The sequence below is a fragment of the Hemicordylus capensis genome, chromosome 1 (genome assembly GCF_027244095.1).
Source record: "Hemicordylus capensis ecotype Gifberg chromosome 1, rHemCap1.1.pri, whole genome shotgun sequence".
NCBI classification, from domain to species: domain Eukaryota; kingdom Metazoa; phylum Chordata; class Lepidosauria; order Squamata; family Cordylidae; genus Hemicordylus; species Hemicordylus capensis.
Genome location: NC_069657.1, coordinates 443,627,122 through 443,646,025, shown reverse-complemented (window position 1 = coordinate 443,646,025; position 18,904 = coordinate 443,627,122). Strand labels below are relative to the sequence as shown.

The following is an 18,904-nucleotide window of genomic DNA, read 5'->3' as shown; positions in this document are numbered from 1 at the left end:
CTCTTTGCTTTCTCCTTCTTTGAAGGCAGTTGCCAAAAAAGGAAGAAGCAAAGTTAACTGTCCCCCATGCGGCTGTTCCTTTTAACTATACACTTCAGGTGAGGATTTGGTGATGTGATTTTCCATCCCTGCCTCCATTGAAACCCACCACGCTCCGCATCCAGACTTGTTAAAAAAAAAAAAAAACACCCTCTTGACTACACTCCAAGTACCAGAGCCACCCCAAGATGCTTTGCTTTGCTTCTGGACCAGCTAAAAACATGCCAACTGCCCCCACCCCCACCCTACACACAGAGCTCCATTTTCAGATCCAGTCTGGACTGCATTCCCTGAGCTAGAGGATTCTCAATTGTTTGTGTCAGGTTTTTTCCCTTTGAGGAGTTGGCAACCCCCCTGCTATGAAATCAGACCAAATAACCCCCCCACACACACACACTATTGTTTCTTCTTTAGATATGCAGCAAAGGAAGAGCTCTGGTGCCTTGGTCAACTATTTTCATTTCGGTTCTAAGCTCCACTGACATAGTCACTTCCTTGGACTGTTTGGATGTATGGATATTGGATTAACATATACGAGAAACCCACTTCAAGCAAACCAGAAGGCATACATGAAAAGGATGCTGCCCTAACACTGGTAAAGCCATCTCTGGACTGCACAACCAAAGGAGGTAAGTCATCAACTCACTATCTCAGATAGCAGCATCAGTCCGCATCAGCATTCATGAGTCTAGACGAGGTCTGTTCAGCTTGTGGTCCACCAGTTAGACGCAGCCCACCTGCCACGTGTGGCAGCCCATCCACAACAAATCTGGGTTTGCTGCCTTCCTAGGACTGCAAACTAGAGGAAGGATTTATTATGCATGCTGGTGAGTTGTGTATTGGCTTAAAGGGCCACATGTTATGCAGGCCTAGGCTAGGGAACTAACCTATTTCTTTAAAAAATAAATATGATTTCAATTAAAAAGCCACAATCAGTTTTTTTTGTTAAAAAAAACCACTGGATAATAACTGTTGGGAATGCATAATTTCAAAGCAACTTGTGTTTTGGGTGGTATACAAATATGTTAAATAAATAAATAAATAAATAAGATAATGCTCATTGGTTTAGTAGTTACAGGTAAACACAGAGCAGTGCTGTAGAAGTGTCAGAAGATGAAGAACATCATGGCTGAACAATTTGCAGGAATGGTTTGGATGCACATCCTTACAACTTTTTAGAGCAGCGGCATCCTAAGTCAGAATAGCCTTAATGATAATTAACCTCCAGTAGGAGATAACACCTGAAGATGAAGAAGTAGTACTGTAGAGCTGTGAGCACTGTTTTTCAATTAGGGGCACTTCAGTGTGAAAGGCATCTCCCATTATGCTGACCTCTGCACAGTGCTTCACTTTGCCCAGAGCTGGATCGAGGGCTTTAAGAGAAATAGAGTCCGCAAACCCTGGCACCATCTTGGAAGGTTGCATGGTGCACTGGAAAGTGTAGTCCTTCTTGGTGCTTTTCCCTCCATGATGAAAGCACTGGGAAGGACTATGCTTCCCAATGCTCTGTGCATGGCTTCCAAGATGGCCTTGGGGCTTGAAAGGGCTCAGTTTCCCTTAAAGGAACCCCACTGGCACTGGACAAAATGCAGCACTGTATACTGGAAACAGTCACCTCCATGCAGCGCCAGGCAGGCTGTGTGGAGTATTTGGCTTTGGCTGAAGCTTCATACAGCCCTAATGAACAGTTTGTTTGGGAGCCACATGTGGGGTTTATGGAAGCCATCACTGGCTCCCCAGTCTTGCAATGAAGAACACTTCTGAAGGGTGATGTAGATCAGAGTATCAAATTTCACTATGCTATGGTACATATATCTAGCTAAAGAAACAGCTTTATAATACATGTGCACTACTTAGTTCATTCCTTCTTCCCAAAGATATTGCAAATGCAGTTTCAAATTCCTTTAGAATATTTAATTTGAAATTGCATTTCTAACGTGTTTGATTAAGAAGAAGAAACGAATGGTTCATGTGTATTATAAAACTGCTTCGTTAGATAGATATGTGTATAATATAGGGAATGTCTATAGGCAGAATCAACAAGGGGTCCCAGGAAGCCTCCTATCCAGGTATTGACTAAACCCAGACCTACTTAGCAACAAGGCAGCTGCATCATGAGCCTTCAGATAATATAGGTCTCAGAGCCATCGGTCAGTGTGTAAGGCACTGGGTAGGTTCAGACGTCACACAGAACTACGGTTAAGCTTAACTTAGGCTGACAAGCCAAGAAACCTAGGATTCAGATCTAAGTTTGACAGCCATAAATAAACTGTGGTTATTGCAATGGTGTTGGCATTTGGACAGGGAGGTATTGGATGTGTTAATATGTAATCTGCAGTTTGATCTTAAGTAATATTTAAATGCTAAGTGCCATTAATCTCTTTCGTGCGCCAGCATCAAATGCAGGATGTATTTTTCTTCTAAACGTAAAGGGTGCCGTCAAGTCGATTTTGACTCCTGGCACCCACAGAGTGCTGTGGTTGTCTTTGGTAGAATGCAGGAGGAGTTTACCATTGCCTCCTCCCGTGCAGTATGAGATTATGCTTTTCAGCATCTTCCTATATCGCTGCTGCCCAGTATAGGTGTTTCCCATTTCTTCTATTTTACTTTTATTCTGTTTCTCTATAAAACATCCAAAGCACATATAAAAACATAAACAATGGTAAAAATCTAATAAAATAAAATACAAGCCAAACATCATTCACACACACACACACACACACACACACACACACACACACCTCTTTTCAATTAAAACAAAAGTACACAAAGCAGTTTTCAGTGCAAATGGAATGAGAGAGAGATTGAGAAGATGGTCCACTGTCCCAAAGAATTCCCGATCTAAAATAAATAAATAAAATATTAAAATAACAGCACTAGAAATTAAAGAATAAAAATAACAACTTGGAGTAACAGGTCTTAATATTTCTTAAAACAGTCGCGCCAAAAAGGTTTTGATTTCAACAATCAAAAATTTGACAAATTTAAAAAGTATTTAAAAGATGTCTAAAAACACAAAGAGATGGAGCCCAGGGGGTCTCCTCAGGGAGAACATTCCACAGTTTTGGTGCCACCACATACACACAAAAAGCCATGTCTTTTGCCATGTGATGGCTGAACAAAGAACAGGAGCTGATACACTGCCCCATGCTACATGCACCTTGCAATGTTGCGTTTGTGCAGTAGCACAAGAACAAGAATTACATGAAACAGAGGTGTACAAAAGTAATCCCATTGGAAATCATGGGATTACTCATGCATAATTCTCTTTGCACCATTCTTGCATAACTACACCAACGCAACATTGCAAGGTGCATGTAAACTTACAGCCAGGCACGCTCCCTTGGGCTATCACCTCCAACCACAATGGCCAAAGCCACAGTTTTACATAACAAAGGCCACTGTGGCTGGGAATAATTAGAGTTGTTGTCCAACCATATCTGAGAACCCATGTTTGAGAACCCCTGATCTGTACTCTGTATAAAAGAGAAAATCTAGAATCCCAATACTACACCATTAAAAGTAGAATACACATGAGGATCATGGGTTGAACTGGGGTAAAAAGTATACATAAAATATCATCGTCGTCATCTATATATCTCTGGTTTTGACTATTACACACCCAGCAGGCTGTCAGATATCAAAGACCCCAATCCAGAAGGTCTAGAGGTGAGCCCCACACAGGCAGGAGGGCTCTGGAGCACACACACAGCCTCCAGAAACAACCTCCTGCAAATCCAGTGAAACTGTCCCTGAAAACTGGGGATGTTGCAAGGCAGCCTTTATATTATCACTAGGGTGGCCAACTTTTCATTCAGCAACTGTAGCTGTGCCTTTCACTTTAGCTGAGCCTGTAGCTCAAGAGTAGCAGATGATAAAGTTTATCTCCCTGCTGTGAAAAAGCTTCGCCATCTGATTTCTGCACATCAAACTGCTATTAAATGAGCACGAGCAATCTAAGCAATTTGGGGGAGATAGTTGGCGACCATATATATCACCCAGGGCTGTGACTGAGAATAAAAAATGACCCATTGAACGTGTCTGAAGCGACTGCTTGGATTGATAGAAATTATTATTGAATTGGCTATATTTTTGATGATTATTTCCCAAGCTATATTTTAACTCAAAGACATAAAATCATACCAAAAAATGAAAAATCTGATGCAGAACAAACCTATTGGACCACAGACATTTCTTAAGCCCTCTGAATGTGCAAATATTTTCCAAGTATTCCTCTGAATGGGGAAGAAAATACGGAGGATCTTCCATAGCCTTTGCTCTGTTCTTAAAAGCAAACTATTTTTAATTCACTTATATTTCCTAAATTGTAAGAATAGCAAGGTGTAATCATTTAGGGGTTACTGCAATTGCTGGCTGGCTCCTGTTAGTCATATTGTTGTTGGGATGCAAGGTGTTCCTCTCCGTTTTATCTCTGGCAAACCACCCCTGCTCTGTCAACACCACAGCCTGAGAATTCTTCAAGAGGGATCTCTTCCATCTCCCTCTCTTTCATTCCTGATCTATTTTTCTGACCACCTTTTCTCCCCTCTCCTTCCCCTCATATGAAAGATAAAGCAACTTTCATGGATTAGATGACTGTACAGACATCACCCAATAAACTGCTATTAACTGTAATAGATTTTTTGTTTCTTCTCCCAACAATATTTCCATGGTAACATTTCCACATTCTATTGTTACGGGAGGGGGGCTCACTCTGGGAGAGGGTTAACCGTAGGGCAGCAAAGGGCAGGCGATTGGTCAGCCTTTTATTTTCTCTGGTCCTTCAGAAAGGTTAGTCGAGGTCAGCAAAAGCCAAAGGGTAATTACTTTTCCTCCGCAGGGTTAAAGTTGCACAGATTGCGATTGGGACAACTGTATGGATGACCTTCAGCTCTCTTTTTTTATTATTATTATGTTCAATCTTCTTTTCTTTTAAGCAGGGCAAATAGCAATAAGCTTGCTGGAGAGGATAAGGAGCCCAGAAATCTATATGCAAGGTGGATAGGCACTGGTGCACCTTTTCAGGATGCTCTCATCTATTAACCTAATCTACAAAGGAAAACAAAAATCAATGGAGTGAACCCCTGGCAGAAAAGGTTGAAGTGCAATTAAATAACAACCTTTAAAAGCCCGTTCATTTCAGATTTTTTTTTAATTGAGTGTTTTTTGGTTCATTTTATAACCCTATTCACACATTATGTTCAATGCATATACAATCTATGCACAGCGTACACACATATAGATCTGTAAATGCATGCAGTTATGCACACATTATGTTAAACAAAGATCCAGCAGTACATGAAATTGAGAGAAGTTTTACCCAGGTTCACTTTTTTAATGAACTCATGTATGGAGGCCACATTCGCACATAATACAGAACCCGAGGTTCTGCTCCCCACCCCCACCCTGCTCTCCTGTCCGCATTCAGACAAAATGGACAGGAGGCTCTCAGCAGTCAGGGAAACTGCAGTGGGGGGGGACTGTTTGTGCACGGGCTTCCTTCTTGCATGAAGGACAGCCCAGACAGCCAATCACAGCCAGATAGAGGGAGTAGCTTCCTCCCTCCACTCCAGTTACAGCCAGCCCAGCCTGCAGTTCTGCATTCAGATATACTGCAGGCAACTGGAAACCTTGAGTACGAGCGGTGACCTGTATGGGACCAGAGTTTCACACATTTGGATGTTCAGGTTTGGCAGCCTCTGGCCCCTTCAACTCCGGTTTCCTGTTACATGCGAATGAGGCTAGTCATTTACTGAAAAACTTTACAATGTGTGCAGACACATGAATGTGCATTCAGGATAATGTCTGAATAGAATTTCTGTGTACAGTGTACACATATGCAGATCTGCATACATGTACAGTTATTCACATGTTATATTGAATGCACATTCAGCAGTGCAAGTTCACTTTTGAAGTGAGCACACGTCAAACATTGCTCTGTATGTGTACAGAAACCTTAACACACATACAATACAATGTCTGGTTGGGGCTTGTGTCATTAAACAGAAATTTGAGACTAAACCCCTAAAATTCAGGGGGCAGGCAGAGGTGGTGCCTGTGAAAGCAGGGGGAGAACCTGGCAGCACATTGTGATTTTTAAAAAAAGAGATCTCAGCCCTCACCTTCTAGTCTTGTGGTAGCAACATGAATTGTCCCCTTTGCTAAGCAGGGTCTGCCCTGGTTTGCATTTGAATGGCAGTCTACATGTGAGCATTGTAAGATATTCCCGTCAGGGGATGTGGCTGTTCTGGGAAGAACATCTGCATGCTTGCATGCAGTACGTCCCAGGTTCAATCCCTGGCATCTTCAAGATAGGGCTGAGAGAGACTTCTGCCTGCAACCTTGGAGAAGCCACTGCCAGACTGTGTAGGCAATACTGAGCTAGATGGACCAAGGGTCTGACTCAGTGTAATGTAGCTTCCTATGTGCCTAGAACAACTTGTTTGGGAAGCAAAGGGGTGGCAAAGAACATTATTAGGGTAGCAAGGATTTTGCTAAACCTTCAATACTTACAGAGGTAAGGTAATTAAGGTTGTTCATTTATTTACCTTATTAATTAAGCTTGCTTGATGTTTTCAAACATATTCAGAAAATGGGCCAGATTTGTCATAGAACATTCTGGAGCTCTTCTTATAATCCGTGAGAAGATCTTCTGTTGGGTCTGCGGGGAGATCGTCTGCTCTCCCCGCAGACGATCAAAGTGCAGCCTTGGGCAGCTGGATCGGACGCTCACACGAGTGCTGGCTCCGACACAGAGGGCTGTAGAAATCAGGGGGCACGTGGCCCCCAAAAATCCCAGGATGCCCTGCGCAAGCGAAGGGGGTATCCCGGAGAGACCCCCAAGCCCAAGAGGCTGTTTGCAGCCTCCTGGCCAGGGGTCTACTTGTGTGTCAACAAGTACCACAGCAACACATAACAAAAAAAATGAGGTTAATGGAGCGCCTGCTCAGTTAACCTCATTTAAGAGGAGGGCTATTGCTATTGCTATTTAAGAGGAGGGTGTTTTAGGCGGGCTAACCGCCTTGAGAGCACTGGGCTCACCTGTGAGCCTGGTGGTTCCCACAATCACTGGAAAAGCGAGCTAAGCTCCCTTAGCCTGCTTTCCAGTGCTTGTGGGAATAGCCTCTCTGTCTTTTTGAATGTGGCCATATTTTCCAGTCTGCTCTGCAGGCCACCTTTCCTGTCCAGGACCATATGGCAGGAAAGTCTGGGATGGAGGGAGAGGTCAATACCAGGTCAGTTGAAATCTGTTGGGGAGATGACCCTTCACCCCCTCCACACCAGTGGTCTCACCCAGTCAGCCAGGAAAGGTTGCCCTGGCTCCTGGGAGGCTGGAAGAGTCTCCTACCTACCTCGCTGCACTGGCTTCTGCTACTTGTTCTGGGGTAGAGAAGTGAGTGGATGAGGCTTCTTTAAACAATGGAGGCCTTTAAAAATAATTCATTCAAACTATGGGAAAACAATATACTATGAGTGTATTGTCCGATACTTTGCTGTGAAGCTGAAATCTGGTGGGTGGGGGAGTGAAAGGAGGAGCAAGAAATATTTGCAGGGGAGTGCCTGCCACCCCTAGAAGTCACTCCTGCCTTCTTTTCAGATCTCCACTGCAGAATTATTGGTCTCTTTCCCATGTATTTCCAGGATGGCTGGGTTTTGCCTGTATAGATGCCTGGATCTCAGTTCTTCTCCATCCAGAAAGAGAATGAAAGATACAAAGAGCGGCAGAACATGCTGGAGAGAAGGGGGACTTCCTCCTCCCCTTGCTTCTGGCTCCCCACCCGGAGAGGCAACTTCTGTCTCTCCCCCGGCCCCGCCAGCGCTGCTGGCACTGGGCCAGCCTTCCTTTTTGCCGGCAGGCGGGCCGGAGAGGGAATGCGCTGCCCACCCGTCCACTGGTTTTGCCCACCGGCCACCTGCCACTGTATTCTTCCGCCCAGTGGCCGGGCCATCCTTCCTTTGGACTGGCAGTCAGGCCAGAAAGAAAGGCTCCACCGCCCGCCTACCGCCGCAGTTTTCTCCTCCCCCACCCACTGCCATCTTCTTCCTCCTTCTTCCCCCTGCCCACCGACCTGCCCATTGCCACCTTCTTCCATACTCCTGCATGCCACTGCCACTGCTTTTTCTGCCGGCTGGCCACCACCATTCGTCATCGTGTTTCCCCCACCTGCCAGCTGCTGCCATCATTTTCTTTTCCCCACCCGTACCCATCGCTATCTGGCAGCAGCTCGTGAACTCTCATGAGAGCTGCCACACATGGAATTAGCGATGGGGATGCCGAAGAGAAATATATATAGATTCTCGGGGCTGCTCAGTTCAACAGATCCTTGGACTCAGCAGAAGTTATAAATACAGATAAAGGCAGCAAATGGAAGATATAGTATACAATCAATTTCCCTAGCTCTAGATGGGAAAATAATACATCACTTGTATACTTGGATGTATAGAGTGCTGCATGTAAATTATTAAGTAACCTCTCTGCCATTTACCCCGTAAGAAAAGGTGGTGGGCAAATAGCCATTCACTGGGCAGAATTATCAGCTCTTTGGCCTTGTCTTGCTGTTAAACCATCTGCTATACACACATCCTGTTGGGAGTCTGCCAACAGCTACTTAGAGAGAAAACTTTTATCTTCAAAGCAGGGTCAGCCTTCAGCGCCCCGGTGTCCAAGGTAGAATATTAAAATAGGGGCATTGCGCTGAACGCCATACAATTCCAGTAGTATTTTTTCTTTCTCCTTTTATTCCAGCTGAAACAAGAAAACAAAAGAATATATCAATACCCACAGGAATAGTCCATCCACTTTATTACGGCCACATGAATAGTTACGTAATCAAAAATAAAAAAGGAGATGATAAAAAAGAGGGGGAAAGGAAAAATACAAAAAAGAAGAAAAACTCATTTTGATTTGTAGAGACTGAGTTCATACAATCACAAGGATCCTGGTTAAAACGTTAATTGGGATTAGTAAGTCCATCAGAGCTGACTGTGTGAACACAGAATTTTAGGGCAATCCTGGTCAAACTGCTCCAGTTAACCAGCAAATAACCAGAGTAGATAACCTCCTGGTTAACTATCCCAGTTAAATGCTGCTTAATATTAAACATAGTGATTTGCCTGTGCATATAACGGGGGGCGGGGTCTTCTACCAAGAATATATCTCTTTAAATTGCAAACAGATAGCTAAAAATGACTCTTCTTTACCATTTCACTGAAAGTAAATCCGTTCAAATGCAAACATATAACACATGTCAGTTATTCAAAGTTGGAGGTCAGGAGCAGAGCTCTCCTTCCAGGCTTGCACGGCACCACAATCTTTTTAACTACATGCCATGCTAAAAAAATTCACAACTCTAGATGGATTTCATATGCTAGGAATATACCCCCAAACCACATGAACATCCTTAACAAGCAAAGAATGCTGCAAAGTCTGATTAATTCCAGTAGTCTCTGTTTACCAGGGGCCATCCAATATTCTTGTTTCTGTTCCCATTTTCCCTGTTTTTTCCTCCCTATTTTTGCCTTCCGGGATCTCTGGAAGTGAGAAATCAGAAGAAGGGGTAGCATTTAATGCGTTTTGCCTCTTGCGCCTACAACACCCATCATATTTTGTCTATTAATAATTCTGTCTATTACTAAGTTAGTGCTGATCCAGATATAGGGCATTCTCATGCAGAATTTCGTTTTTGAGGGGTTCCCAGTTTGATTGTGGAGAGGTTTATAGAGAGAGAGGTCATCAAGAGTAATGCCTCCTGGCAAGTGACAGATTACAGACATCTTTATCACATTTGACAAGTTTTTTTAAAAAAAGAAACATTAGAAGTGGGATGGGGGGGCAATATTTCATTGTGTCATTTGCATAACTTGTGAAGAGACCTATAACCTTTATTATTTTGGCAAATAGGTACTAGCTTCACCCACGCAGAGCATCTGCGTGCTAATATTGAGACGGCGGTGAGCAGGTGCGGCCCGTGAACACGCCTCCGGGGGGGCAGCGGGAAGCATCTTTTAAGTGTAAATGGAGCTGGTGCTCCATGCCACCCAGCAGCCCCTGCGGTGGGGAATCGCCTCCTCCACTCACCTGCCCTCTGGCAGGGGCTCACCTCCGTGGGAGCCAGGTGAGTGGCCGAGGTGATTCCCCGCCACGGGGCTGCTGGGCGGGCACGGAGCACCAGCTCTGTTTACACTTAAAGAAGCCGCCCACCGCCCCCGCCCCCGAGGTGCATTCACGGCCCGCACCTGGCGGTAAGAACTCCTTCATCGGGCCCACCTTCCTCCCAAATGCCAGATTGGGCTGTTTTGGGGCCAATTTGGGCCTCGGAATGGGTGAAAATGGCCCGACCTGGCGTTTGGGAGGAAGGCGAGCCCGAGGAAGGAGCTCTCGCCGCTGTCTCCACCTGGATAGCGGAGACGGTGGCAAGACCTCCTACCTCAGGCCCGCCTTCCTTCCAAATGCCCTTCCAGGCCCTTCCAGGCCGTTTGGGGGGCATTTGGGAGGCAGGCGGCCCATGAGAGGAACCCTCAATGCTATCTCCACCGCCATCCCCACCGCAGCTTTAAAATGCCACAGCCAATTCCCGTCGCACCACCATGGCTTTAAAAGGCCACGCCCACTCCAATACACTCCAATGCGCCATGCATTGACATAGCGTTTTATATAGAGAGGTGATCCCAAAGATGATTCCATCTCTGTAATTTGATAGCTGTGCTGGAAAAGAAGAAAATTTGTTATTATTTTTATACCACTTCTCAACGAAACAGTTCTCAAAGCAGCTTACACAGAAACAGAATTTAAGCACTTGGAGATTTTGCTGTAGCCTTGCTGAGGTGAGGAAACCCACACCTATTTATTGGATCCGCTAGAACCGCAGTTGTATTATTATTGCTTACTACACAATGGGAAAGGCCTAGGGTGGAAAAATCTGGGCTTGGGACTGTCCCCTGAGGCTCAAATGTTCACACAGACCCCTGCTACAAAAATGAAATTATTTCCTTCAATTAACTTGCCTGGCCTGTCTCATTCTGAAGCCGCCTGCGTTTGCCTCTTAAAAAGGCAGCACCCCAAACTACCATACTCCCTTCTCTACCAAGTTAATGCTTCAGGAGTCATATCCTCTTTGGCATCTGATTACCCTCTATCTGTACTAACAAACTCCATATAAATATGTGTCAGTCCTTATCGGAACTTTAAAAGCCTTCCATGCAGAAAAACTCTGCAACCGTTTTGACCACTCCCATTCTGGGCAGTTTTCTTTGAAATGGAACAAGAATGACATTTTCCTTCTTTGAATTCTGACAAGGAATGAAGGATGCCTCACCATTTTGCAAGAGGAAACTCTCATCTGTCGTTGCCACTTGATTGTTTCACACCCTGTTCCATGAACTTCATAGGATGTGCACTGTCATGGGCATAATGTAACGCCTATAACTGACAAGGGCCACGGGTAAAGTTCTTACCTGTGTAAACATCCCATGTGCACCACAAGCCTGGGCAGGATCCATAGCTCAGTAGTAGAACACATGCTTTGAATCTGAAAGGGCTTTTTGAAAAGGCAAGACAGGGATGGGTGAGCAGGACGAAGGAGACGATTAAAGTTGGTGGTGGCTGGTGCATGCATGATTCCAACACCAGATCTAGGAGACCAGTTAGATCAAGTGGGACTGCTGCATGCAGCCGGTAGGCAGAAGCAGCAAATTTGCCACCTCCACCAGTCTGCCACCTGATGTGACTGCCTCACATGGCATCATTAGCAGGTCAACCATAGCCCTGTTCAGACATTTGAGCTATTCACATATGCAGGCAAAACCAGGCTAAGGAAGCATAGCCTGGTTTTGCCAATGTGTGTGAACCGTCAGGGGCCACATGGCTCCCGGCAGCAGCACAGCAGCAAACCCGCTTATGGAGCCCACCATTTAGCCCAGGTTTGGGGCACGAGGTCGCCCTTAAACCAGGCTTACTGCTTGCAGGTTGGTGTTGTGCATCTCCGCACAGCACCTACACAGGAGTAGCCTCACGGCCAGTGCCGAGAGGATCCCTATAATGCACCGCGCTCTTGCATAGTGCATTATAGGAGCTCTGGGATCTAGGAAGACACAGCCCAACCCACCATGCTACCAGCAGAAGCTGCCAGGAGAGGAGAGCTGGTCTTGTGGTAGCAAGCATGACTTGTCCCCTTAGCTAAGCAGGGTCCACTCTGGTTGCATATGAATGGGAGACTTGATGTGTGAGCACTGTAAGATATTCCCCTTAGGGGATGATGGAGCTGCTCTGGGAAGAGCAGAAGGTTCCTAGTTCCCCCTCCGGCTTCTCCAAGGTAGGGCTGAGAGAGAGATTCCTGCCTGCAACCTTGGAGAAGCTGCTGCCAGTCTGGTTAAGAAAATACTGATCAATACTGAGAGGAGAACTGGTCTTGTGGTAGCAGGCATGACTTTTCCCCTTAGCTAAGCAGGGTCTACCTTGGTTGTATATGAATGGGAGATTTGCTGTATGAGCATTGTAAGATATTCCCCTCAGGTGATGGAGATGCTCTGGGAAGAGCAGAAGATTCCAGGTTCCAACCCTGGCATCTCCAAGATAGGGCTGAGAGAGATTCCTGCCTGCAACCTTGGAGAAGCTGCTGCCAGTCTGTGTAGACAATACTGAGCTGGATGGACCAATGGTCTGACTCAGTATATGGCAGCTTCCTATAGTCTGGGACCAGTCTGGGAGCTGCCCCTGATCGTCTGCCAGGGAGGTAATCATTTTAAGGCTTCCTCTCCTAGTGATCACAGCCCTTTCTCACTGATTGTGAGAAAGGGCTCATTATTCTGAGCACTCGTACAATGAGTGTACAAATCTATGTAGAGGTACAGTTATTCACACATTATGGTGAATACAGGTACAGCGGTACACTTCCTATCTGTACCATGCATATAAGGGGCCTGTACCAAAGTTCGTTTTTTAAATGAACACTGGTACAGTCATTCATATAAAAATATGTACGAGTGTACAGACAGTGTATGAAAAGGCTGGCTGTCCACATCATAGTGCATTTGTGTTCATGAGTAAGCATTTACATTTCAGCCCAGCTACTACTACTACTAGGGATGTGCATGAATCGATTTTTTCAATTCAATTTGTACCCAAATCAAATCACCCTGAATTTGTTTGGGGTCCGAATCTGCCCCCCTGAATCACCCCAGATTCAATTTGTACCCAAATTTTCTGAATCTGAATTTATTCAGGGCAAAAAAAGCAGTTCCAGAGGCAAAAGAGTGGGAGGGGGTAGTGCCCAGTGGGTGGAAGCTGCCACCCAAATGTTAAAGAAATTGGGCAAAGGGGTGGTTTTTTTAAAATTGAAGTTCATGTGTCTTTAAGCTTTTTCCCATAGCAAATAATGGGGATTTCAGCAGTCTTGTAACTCCACAGGGGGGCACCAGGGTGGTCCAGAGTGGGTTGTGGTGGGTGGTAGTGCCCAATGGGTACAAGGAACTAACCACCCAGATTTCAAAGAAATTGGGCAAAGGGGTAATTTTTAACAATCTTTTGAAGATGGCATGTCTTTATGGCAGATTCGAGACAGAAAAGGAGTTCAGGGGGCAGAATAGTGGGTCAGGTACAACCCACTCTGGGTCACCCTGGTTCCCCCCAAGTGGAGTTATGGGACTGCTGAAACTCCCCATTATTCCCTATGGGGGAAAGCTTAAAGACATGCAAACCTTTTTTTAAAAAAAAGATCACCCCTTTGCCCAATTTCTTTGAAATTTGGGTGGTAGCTTCCACCCATTGGGCATTACCACCCAACCCACTTTGGCCACAAAATGAAGTTCTGAATCCCCGAATTTGTTCAGATCCGAATCTGGTTGATTTGTTTTGTACCCAAATCTGGGCAACTGAGCACAGGGGCGATTTGTTTTGTCTATAAATTGCCTTAAAACAGCCAGATTCGAGTACAAATCATTTTGTACCTGAATCAATTCGCACATGCCTAACTACTACTACTACTACTACTACTACTACTACTACTACTGATATCTTTATATTGCTTTTCAGCAAAAGTTCTCAAAGTGGTTTACACAGAAAAATAAATAATAAATAACGAAGATGGTTCTCTGTCCCCAAAGGGCTCAAAAACTAAAAATAAACATGAAGTAGACATCAGCAGCAGCCACTGGAAGGATGCTGTGCTGGAGTTGAATGGGGTTGAATGGGGTCAGTTGCTCTCCATCAGCCTAATATAAGAGATCCACCAAGGGTGCTTCTTTGTTCAGTGGCTGTTGCTGGAGTCTCCTTTCCGTGTGGAGTTTTTGTTTTAGATTATGAGCACCTTTGGGACATTTTTTTCCCATGGCTTGTGCTATATAAACTGCTTTGAGAACTTTTTGGTTGAAAGGGTGATAATCTACATATTTTTAATAATAATGGCTGGCATACAGAGCAAGGCTGCACCAGTGCAGCAAGAGAGCAGCCAAACTGAACTTCCCAACTCACTGCTCCGATGCGTCTGGGAAGCAGCATTTTCTGACCCCCCGCCCTCCTTCCTCAGGAAGCCCTTTACACCACCTGAAAATATGTCCCTGAGGGTTGCACAGCCACTTTCTGCGAAAGGGGAGAGCATCAAAAAATGACCACTTCCCTGGTGCCGTGGTGCAATTAGTTTGGAAGCTCTCTTAAGCTGCTCTCTGTATGTCAGCCAATTATAATAATAAGTGTGTGTTCGTTAGAGACAAGATGCTTCCCACTCAAAAGATTTAACTTTTAGATACCCTCGGAGGGAGCTGCACCTGAAGAATGATACTAGCAGCTCACACTAACAAAATGTTCACAGGGCATCTCCCAAAGGCCAGAATAGGGGGCAGCAGTTTACCAGAGAAAGGGACCAGAAAGCAGGAACTGTCCCTCGTAAATGGGGGCCGTTTGAGTTTGTGCTGATATGCGAGGGGAGTCTTTTCTGGACAGAGGGCAGGACTTCCTGGCACAACTGAAATCAAGTTTTGACTAGATGGTGCACATGAAACCTTCCAGCTTCCCAATGCACTGATTCTTGAACTCTTTATATGCTCGGGACAGAAGCAAGGGATGTAATCTCCTGAGCTTATCCCGTGTTGGCTCAGCATTAGCCGTCTCCCTTTCTAGCCACAGCCTAAGCTGCGTTTGGACAACTGCAAGGCCAGCATCTTTCCGTTTGGGTTTCCCCACCAACTCAGCGGCCCTGGAAATTGATCTCTCTTTCTTCCCTTTCCCCAACAGCCGCGCTGTCCCCAAACCTCCACACAAACCACAGGACATGGATCGATATACCTTCAATTGGAATAATTGTTTTCCTTTGTAAGGCCCCGTTACTTCTAGCCCTGAATGGAGAACTGTGTGACTGACCTCCAGAAAAGCAGCAGATGTGACTAAAGCGTAGCGCCTCTGGCCTAATCACTCAAAGCTGGACCTTGAAAAATAACCAGAGAGAATACACTGAGCATGTGCTGGTGAGCTGTGAGCTGTGGGAAAGGAACAGCAGGGAGGCTGCAAAAAGCAGCTCTAACTGATAAGACCCAAGGAACCTTCATGCATCCAAAACAAGTTCCTTTTTTAAAGGAGAAAAACAGCATGCACATGCAATTTGCTTTAATGGTGGGGAGGTGTGCAATAACTCCATCTTGCCAACTTTATATTATGATCATCTTACAATAAAGCCACGCACTCTAATCCAGGGCACCATTTCAGATCTCAGTAACGGAGGCAAAGAGCATCAGCCTCTACCTATTTAGCCAGGAACACTCTCCTTATTTTGTCCCTGTCTTTGCTTCTTGGGAATGCTATTGTTTTCTCACATGAGTTGCTAGAGTTGTCATTCTTCACAATTCCGCTCCCTCCCCAGTCTCTAGAAATTAAATCTTGAAGCTGGTGGGGTGCATCAGGTCTTTACTGCACTCACATGTAAATGGGTGCAAAACATTAAGGCATTGTGCGGTCAGGGGCGTATCTAAGGGTGGGGCAGGCAGGGCAAGTGCCCCGGGCGCCACTTGAAGGGAGGGGCAATTTCTTAAAATTTAAAAAAAAAATTAAAATGGCCAAAAAAACCAAAATGGCCACTGGGCATGCTCAAATGTCCTCTGTGAGGCCCTAGGGCATGCCACGCCTCACAGAGGCCATTTGAGCATGCACAGTGGCCATTTTGTTTTCAGCTGCCATTTTTTAAAAAAAAAAATTTAAATGACCACTGCACATGCTCAAATGGTGCCTGTGAGGCCCTAGAGGCCATTGGGAGGAGGGGAAAACTTTGCAGACCCCCCACAGCCTTTAGGAAGTCCCCCGAAGGGGCTACAGGTAATTTTTTTTAAAAAATATATATAATATAAGTCACTGTACACATATTCAGACTGGCACTATGAACAGAGAATCAGGACTTGTGAAGTTTATGAGGTAAGATTTTATCCATTTGCTCTTACTTTGCTTCTTGTGATAAGTGAGTTAAATGTGATGTCTTAATAATATGGCTATTAATGGTGAGTTTGTCTTTGAATCAATGTGAAATCCTTAGTATTAAGGCCCACTGGGAGTTTCTTGCTCTTTCTCTCTTTCTTGCTCTTTCTCTCATTTTAAGTGTCTTTCTGAAATACTAGAATATATTCCAAGCAGTGACACCGTTTACTCTGCATATCGTTTAATTATTTTCAGAGAATCTGGGAAAAGTCAAATTCTCCATTTATTTTTAAAACTTACGTATTCATGATGCTACAATGCCTAGCAGAGAATTAGACAGGCACTTCTATTTAGTTTTTCCAAATACACCTCCGCATAATATTTGAGTATTTCATGAGCCCTAGCATACTGAAATTTGTAATTTTCCAGCATTTTCTTGGTCTGGCTACATCCACTGCTAAATAGTTTTTAAAAGATTAAAAGATTAACAAGCTTGACTTGTATTTTTCAGCTGACATTAAGGTAAAGTTATCTGAAAGATGGGTGTCAGATGTTTGGACAGGGGGCGCAATTTCAGTGCTTGCCCTAGGCCTCATTCAATTTGCTGAGTACACATTTGTGAAATAAACTTAATTTAGAGAGCAAAGAGCAGGCATGCCGAAGAGACACTGATAGTGGCCGCATTCGCATGTAACGTGATGAAACAAGAGGTTGCTGGACCCACACTTTCAATTTCAAACCATCTATCACATTGCAAACGCTCGTCCAACTGCAGTCCAGCAACCTCCGGTTTCAGGAGAAGGGAGCCCCTCCCTCTTCCTGGCCCACCAAGGCCGATCCCAGCAAGCTCCATAGTGCTTGTGTCACCCTGTGGGCAAAGTGTCAGCATTGTCACCAGAGCGACTGCGATTGACCACAATCTCGAAGGGCGTGTGCCAAGCACAATTGTGCCTTTTCGGAATGGTCCGCCAGCCCTTGGCAGAGAAAGGGCATTTTAATTCCTTTAAATGCCATTCCATGCTAGCGTTCCTTCTTACAGTGATTGCACCGCCCACCTCCTAAGAGTCCTGCAACAAAACTGTCCCACACAAGCATGATTCTGGAAGTGGGGGATCTGGAGGGGGGCACTATTTCCCAGTTACTCTGGGAAGGGAAGGGAACATGATGAGTTCCTAGGAGAGAATTTGTATATGAGGGAGGGCAAAGGATCCTGGGAGTTTGTCCAGCCATGACCTAGGATGCTCTTGCAAGGACTCACCCTGGCAAAGCAGTCTATGCAGAGCAAACCACACTCCTGCTCCCCTGGCAGCATGCTGCCAGTGGACTGCTACTCTCATGAGAGGGCCATCCTACTGGGGAGGACCATTGGGGTAAACACTGTTGGTCTTCCATTGGACTGCTCACTCATGAGTTATGCTAACCCAACAAGGAGGGCCCCATTTGCATGGGGTCCCACTTTCTCAGATTAATGGTACAACCTTTGCATTGCAGCCCCCTCCTCCACAGGAAGCCCTGCGTGGACCCCCAGGTAAATGTGATGCTCCATATGTCAGAACCTGTGTGGACAGGGGGAACACTGGGTGCGGGGACAGATCTTTACTCTCATTCAAAATTCCCAGGTTCAGGCTGGCATTGCTAAACTACACCCCCTGCATCTGACATCAGATGCGGGGCGTGTCAGGGCCGCAAGGGGCGGCGGCCCAGGTACTTTGACCCCTGTCGCCCAATGATGGCTATGCCCCTGGAGCGGTCCATGGGAGAAAGGATTGTTTTGTTATCACACATGATTAGCAATTCTGCCCAACACCCCTGTTCCCACAGACAGTTCTTCTTGTGATGCCCTATAGCCTTACACTAGGGATGTGTGAACTGGCTCAAGCTGAACCTCCCGGGCCTGCTCAGTGCCAGTTTGGGGTTCTAAAATGTAAAATATTTTTTTTAAAAAAAATTAAATTTTAAAATTAAGAGCCAGCGTGATGTAGTGGTTAGAGTGCTGGACTAGGACCAGGGAGACCCAAGCTCAAATCCCCATTCAGCCTTGATACTAGCTGGGTGACTTTGGGCCAGTCACTTCTCTCTCAGCCTAACCTACTTCACAGGGTTGTTGTGAAGAGAAACTCAAGTATGTAATACGCTGTTCGGGGCTCCTTGGAGGAATCGTGGGATATAAATGTAAAGATAAATAAAATAAATAAAATAAAAAATAAATAAAACTGCCGGGTTTGACAGCCTCCGGGAGTCCTCCAGCGGTTCCCCCTCTGCCCACCAGTCTTCTACATTTTAAAACCCTGAACTGGCTCAAATTCAAGCCGAGCAGGAGTTCTAGTTTGGGGTGCCAAAACCAAACATGCCTGGTCCAGTTCAAGTCCAGTTTGGACTCGAACCAAACCAGCCAAACTGGTTTTGTGCACACCTCTACCTTACACTCTCATGAGTGAGCAGTCCACTCAGGATCAGCATTAGCATCCGTCA

General features: G+C 45.4%; 2 long non-coding RNA genes across 4 annotated transcripts in view; one reads left to right on the top strand and one right to left on the bottom strand.

Moving 5' to 3' along the window:
- The window catches only part of LOC128323387 (uncharacterized), a 111,872-nt gene that overhangs the window by 12,788 nt on the left and 80,180 nt on the right, over nt 1–18,904 (top strand). For all 3 annotated transcript variants that reach the window (XR_008306245.1, XR_008306244.1, XR_008306246.1), the window contains exon 3: nt 454–668. This is a non-coding gene — a long non-coding RNA (uncharacterized LOC128323387). The remainder of the gene's footprint in view (nt 1–453; nt 669–18,904) is intronic.
- On the bottom strand, nt 8,312–10,023 carry LOC128323390 (uncharacterized). The gene is made up of 2 exons (XR_008306248.1): nt 9,495–10,023; nt 8,312–8,785 (listed from the first exon to the last, which is right to left on the bottom strand). It is a non-coding gene; the product is annotated as an uncharacterized LOC128323390 (long non-coding RNA).